The following is a 6,099-nucleotide window of genomic DNA, read 5'->3' on the forward strand; positions in this document are numbered from 1 at the left end:
TGATAAGGATTACAGTTGAAGTCGGAAGTTTACATGCACCTTAGCCAAATACATTTAAACTCAGTTATTCACAATTCCTGACGTTTAAACAAAGTAAAAAATCAGTTTGAGGTAAATTAAGATCACCACTTTATTTTAAGAATGTGAAATGTCATAACAATAGTAGAGATAATGATTTATTTCAGCTTTTATTTATTTCATCACATTCCCAGTGGGTCAGAAAAAGTGACTGTTCCACTGGATGTTATAAGGTGAATGCACCAATTTGTAAGTCGCTCTGGATAAGAGCGTCTGCTAAATGACTTAAATGTAAATGTATACTCAATTAGTATTTGATAGTATTGCCTTTAAATTGTTGAACTTGGGTCAAACGTTTTGGATAGCCTTCCACAAGCTTCCCACAATAAGTTGGGGTGAACTTTGGTCCATTCCTCCTGACAGAGCTGGTGTAACTGAGTCAGGTTTTTAGGCCTCCTTGCTCGCACATGCTTTTCAGTTCTGCCCACACATTTTCTATAGGATTGAGGTCAGGGCTTTGTGATGGTCACTCCAATACCTTGACTTCGTTGTCTTTAAGCCATTTTGCCACAACTTTGAAAGTATGCTTGGGGTCATTGTCCATTTGGAAGACCCGTTTACGACAAAGCTTTAACTTCCTGACTGATTTCTTGAGATGTTGCTTCAACATATCCACGTAATTATTCGCCTACCTCCTCATGCCTTTTGCACACATTGTATATAGACTGCCCATTTTTTTCTACTGTGTTATTGACTTGCTAATTGTTTACTCCATGTGTAACTCTGTGTTGTCTGTTCACACTGCTATGCTTTATCTTGGCCAGGTCGCAGTTGCAAATGAGAACTTGTTCTCAACTAGCCTACCTGGTTAAATAAAGGTGAAATAAAAAAAATAAAAAATAAAAATATTCCTGCCTCACGATGCCATCTATTTTGTGAAATGCACCAGTCCCTCCTGCAGCAAAGCACCCCCACAACATGATGCTGTCACCCCCGTGCTTCTCGGTTGGGATGGTGTTCTTCTGCTTACAAGCCTCCCCTTTTTCCTCCAAACATTACGATGGTCATTATGGCCAAGCAGTTCTATTTTTGTTTCATCAGACCAGAGGACATTTCTCCAAAAAGTAAGATCTTTGTCCCAATGTGCAGGTGCAAACCATAATCTGGCTTTTTTTATGGCGGTTTTGGAGCAGTGGCTTCTTTCTTGCTGAGCGACCTTTCAGGTTATGCCGATATAGGACTCATTTTACTGTGGATATAGATACTTTTGGCCTTGTTTCCTCCAGCATCTTCACAAGGTCCGTTGCTGTTGTTCTGGGATTTATTTGCACTTTTCGCACCAAAGTACGTTCATCTCTAGGAGACAGAGCCTGTCTCATTCCTGAGCGGTATGACGGCTTCGTGGTCCCACGGTGTTTATACTTGCATACTATTATTTGTACAGACGAACATGGTACCTCAGGTGTTTGGAAATTGCTCCCAAGGATGAACCAGCCTTGTGGAGGTCTACAATTGTTTTTCTGAGGTCTTGGCTGATTTCTTTTGATTTTCCCATGGTGTCAAGCAAAGAGGCACTGAGTTTGAAGGTAGGCATTGAAATACATCCACAGGTACACCTCCAATTGCCTCAAAGGATGTCAATTAGCCATTCAGAAGTTTCTAAAGCCATGACATAATTTTCTGGAATTTTCCAAGCAGTTTAAAGGCACAGTCAGCTTAGTGTATGTAAACTTCTGACCCACTGGAATTGTGATACAGTGAGTTATAAGTGAAATAATCGGTCTGTAAACAATTGTTGGAAAAATTACTTGTGTCATGCACAAAGTAGATATCCTAACTGACTTGCCAAAACTATAGTTTGTAATGTAAATGTTAACAAGAAATTTGTGGAGTGGTTGAAAAACAAGTTTTAATGACTCCAACCTAAGTGTATGTAAACTTCCGACTTCAACTGTAGGTTTAAAACGACTTAGCTGTACACTAAATGAAAATGCCTACAAAACAAACTACTTTGATTGATTGATTCTTTTAAATGAAGAAAAACAGGTCAACAAGTTTTATCCACAAAAAGGGTGGGTGCATTGAGGGTAGCTGACCCCTGTCCATGACCTTTCAAAATGAATGATGTCCGAACGTACATCTATCTTACACAAATATAGAATACTCTCAGACTAACATATTGATTTAACCCCATAAACAAAAGCCAGGGATTGCCTTGGATAGATCAGATATCCTTGGCATTGTGACAAGGTGCTGCTCCTCTTTCATCATTGAACAAGTTCATGTTGCAGAATGACTGACAAACACCTGCAGGTAGGACAGTAAAAAGGAAAATGGTTTTTGGAATTTTGTAGACTGGCTGGGCATTAAAGGGATGAAGGGACCCTGACCTTTGTTATTTTGTCATATATCAGGTTGACCCTAGTACAACATTGACCCCTAGTGGTCTTAGTATTCACTTTGCTCTCAGGCCCTTCTAATGACCAATTATGTTTTCTGTGAACAGGTCTTGTAAATGAATGTATTCTTTCTAGTTTATCTGCATACACCCAGTATTGTTCCCCCTGTTGATGATGCTTATTATGCATTATGGTTGAACCAAAGATTACATGTAACAAAAACATTTAATGAAAATGTCTAAATATATAGGTGAAATTAAATGAAACAATGTATGTTGATGCTAATGCTAACAATGGCATAATATATTCAATTTACTGTGGGCCAGTGGCTCCCAAACATTTTATAGTCCTGTACCCCTTCAAACATTCAACCTCCCGCTGCATACCCTCTCTAGCACCAGGGCCAGAGCACTCTCAAATATTGTTTTTTGCCATCATTGTAAGCCTGCCACACACACACTATACAATACATTTATTAAACATAAGAATGAGTGTGAGTTTTTGTCACAACCTGGCTTGTTGGAAGTGACAAAGAGCTCCTATAGGACCAGGGCACAAATAATAATGTAATAATCAATAATTTTGCTCTTTAATTAGCCATCTTACATATAAAACTTTATTTGTTCATTGAAAATTGAGAATAACTCACCACATGTTAGTGAGAAGGGTGTGCTTGAAAGGATGCACATAACTCTGCAATGTTGGGTTGTATTGGAAAGAGTCAGTCTTAAATCATTTTCCACATACAGTCTGTGCCTGTATTTAGTTTTCATGCTAGTGTGGGCCCGAGAATCCACTTTCACATAGGTACGTGGTTGCAAAGGGCATCTGTGTCTTAACAGGATACTCTGAGCGCAGCCCAATCCAGAAATATGGCAGGAGCTACTGATTAAATAACATTTTCACAGAACCTCTTGTTGCAATTTTGATGAGGCTCTCTTGTTTAGTTATCGGTAAGTGGACTGGAGGCGGGGCATGAAAGGGATAACGAATCCAGTTGTTTGTGTCATCCATTTCTGGAAAGTATCTGTGTAATTGCGTACCCAACTCAGTCAGGTGCTTCGCTGTATCACATTTGACATTGTCCATAAGCTTGAGTTAATTTGCACACACAAAATCATACAATGATGGAAAACCTGTGTTGTCCTTGTTAATACAGATAGAGAAAAGCTCCAACTTCTTAATCATAGACTCAATTTTGTCCCGAACAGTGAATATAGTTGCGGAGAGTCCCCGTAATGCTAGATTCAGATCATTCAGGCGAGGAAAAAGATCACCCAGATAAGCCAGTCGTGTGAGAAACTCACCATAAATTATGGTCAGTAAAGAAAACTCTAAGCTTGTCTCTCAATTCCAAAAAAGTGTCAATACTTTGCCCCTTGATAACCAGCGCACTTCTGTATGTTGAATTGAGATTCAACGGCTCAGACACAAGAGGCATGTGGCAGGGTCTACAGTCAATCACGGACTACAGGAAGAAATCCAGCCCAGTCACGGACCAGGATGTCTTGCTCCCAGGCAGACTAAATAACTTTTTTGCCCGCTTTGAGGACAATACAGTGCCACTGACATGGCCTGCAACGAAAACATGCGGTCTCTGCAGCCGAGGTGAGTAAGACATTTAAACGTGTTAACCCTCGCAAGGCTGCAGGCCCAGACGGCATCCCCAGCCGCGCCCTCAGAGCATGCGCAGACCAGCTGGCCGGTGTGTTTACGGACATATTCAATCAATCCCTATACCAGTCTGCTGTTCCCACATGCTTCAAGAGGGCCACCATTGTTCCTGTTCCCAAGAAAGCTAAGGTAACTGAGCTAAACGACTACCGCCCCGTAGCACTCACTTCCGTCATCATGAAGTGCTTTGAGAGACTAGTCAAGGACCATATCACCTCCACCCTACCTGACACCCAAGACCCACTCCAATCCCCTCTGATCCTCAACACTGGGGCCCCACAAGGGTGCGTTCTGAGCCCTCTCCTGTACTCCCTGTTCACCGACGACTGCGTGGCCACGCACGCCTCCAACTCAATCATCAAGTTTGCGGACAACACAACAGTGGTAGGCTTGATTACTAACAACGACGAGACGGCCTACAGGGAGGAGGTGAGGGCCCTCGGAGTGTGGTGTCAGGAAAATAACCTCACACTCAACGTCAACAAAACTAAGGAGATGATTGTGGACTTCAGGAAACAGCAGAGGGAACACCCCCCTATCCACATCGATGGAACAGTAGTGGAGAGAGTAGCAAGTTTTAAGTTCCTCGGCATACACATCACAGACTAACTGAATTGGTCCACTCACACTGACAGCATCGTGAAGAAGGCGCAGCAGCGCCTCTTCAACCTCAGGAGGCTGAAGAAATTCGGCTTGTCACCAAAAGCACTCACAAACTTCTACAGATGCACAATCGAGAGCATCCTGGCGGGCTGTATCACCGCCTGGTACGGCAACTGCTCCGCCCTCAACCGTGAGGCTCTCCAGAGGGTAGTGAGGTCTGCACAACGCATCACCGGGGGCAAACAACCTGCCCTCCAGGACACCTACACCACCCGATGTTACAGGAAGGCCATAAAGATCATCAAGGACATCAACCACCCGAGCCACTGCCTGTTCACCCCACTATCATCCAGAAGGCGAGGTCAGTACAGGTGCATCAAAGCTGGGATCGAGAGACTGAAAAACAGCTTCTATCTCAAGGCCATCAGACTGTTAAACAGCCACCACTAACATCGAGTGGCCACTGCCAACACACTGACACTGACTCAACTCCAGCCACTTTAATAATGGGAACTGATGGGAATGATGTAAAGATATCACTAGCCACTTTAAACAATGCTACCTTATATAATGTTACTTACCCTACATTATTCATCTCATATGCATACGTATATACTGTACTCTATATCATCGACTGCATCCTTATATAATAGATGTATCACTAGCCACTTTAACTATGCCACTTTGTTTACATACTCATCTTATATGTATATACTGTACTCGATACCATCTACTGTATCTTGCCTATGCTGCTCTGTACCATCACTCATTCATATATCCTTATGTACATATTCTTTATCCCCTTACACTGTGTATAAGACAGTAGTTTAGGAATTGTTAGTTAGATTACTTGTTGGTTATTACTGCATTGTCGGAACTAGAAGCACAAGCATTTCGCTACACTCGCATTAACATCTGCTAACCATGTGTATGTGACAAATACAATTTGATGATTTGATTTGATTTGTGTGTTGTAAAAGCGTTACATGGCCGCTACCCATATCATTACATAATGCAGAAAATACACAAGAGTTCAGGGGCCTTGCTTTAACAAAGTTAACCATTTTCACCGTAGTGTCCAAAACGTCTTTCAAGCTGTCAGGCATTCCCTTGGCAGCAAGAGCTTCTTGGTGGATGCTGCAGTTTACCCAAGTGGCCTCGGGAGCAACTGCTTGCACGTGTGTTACCACTCCACTATGTCTCCCTGTCATGGCTTTTGCGCCATCAGTACAGATACCAACATATCTTGACCACCAAAGTCAATTTGATGTCACAAAGCTGTCCAATACTTTAAAAATATCCTCTCCTGTTGTCCTGACTTTCAGTGGTTTGCAGAAGAGGATGTCTTCCTTAACTGAACCCCGGAAAACGTGACGGATATCTACCAGGAGCTGTGCCATGCTCG

The sequence above is a fragment of the Oncorhynchus keta genome, chromosome 1 (genome assembly GCF_023373465.1).
Source record: "Oncorhynchus keta strain PuntledgeMale-10-30-2019 chromosome 1, Oket_V2, whole genome shotgun sequence".
NCBI classification, from domain to species: domain Eukaryota; kingdom Metazoa; phylum Chordata; class Actinopteri; order Salmoniformes; family Salmonidae; genus Oncorhynchus; species Oncorhynchus keta.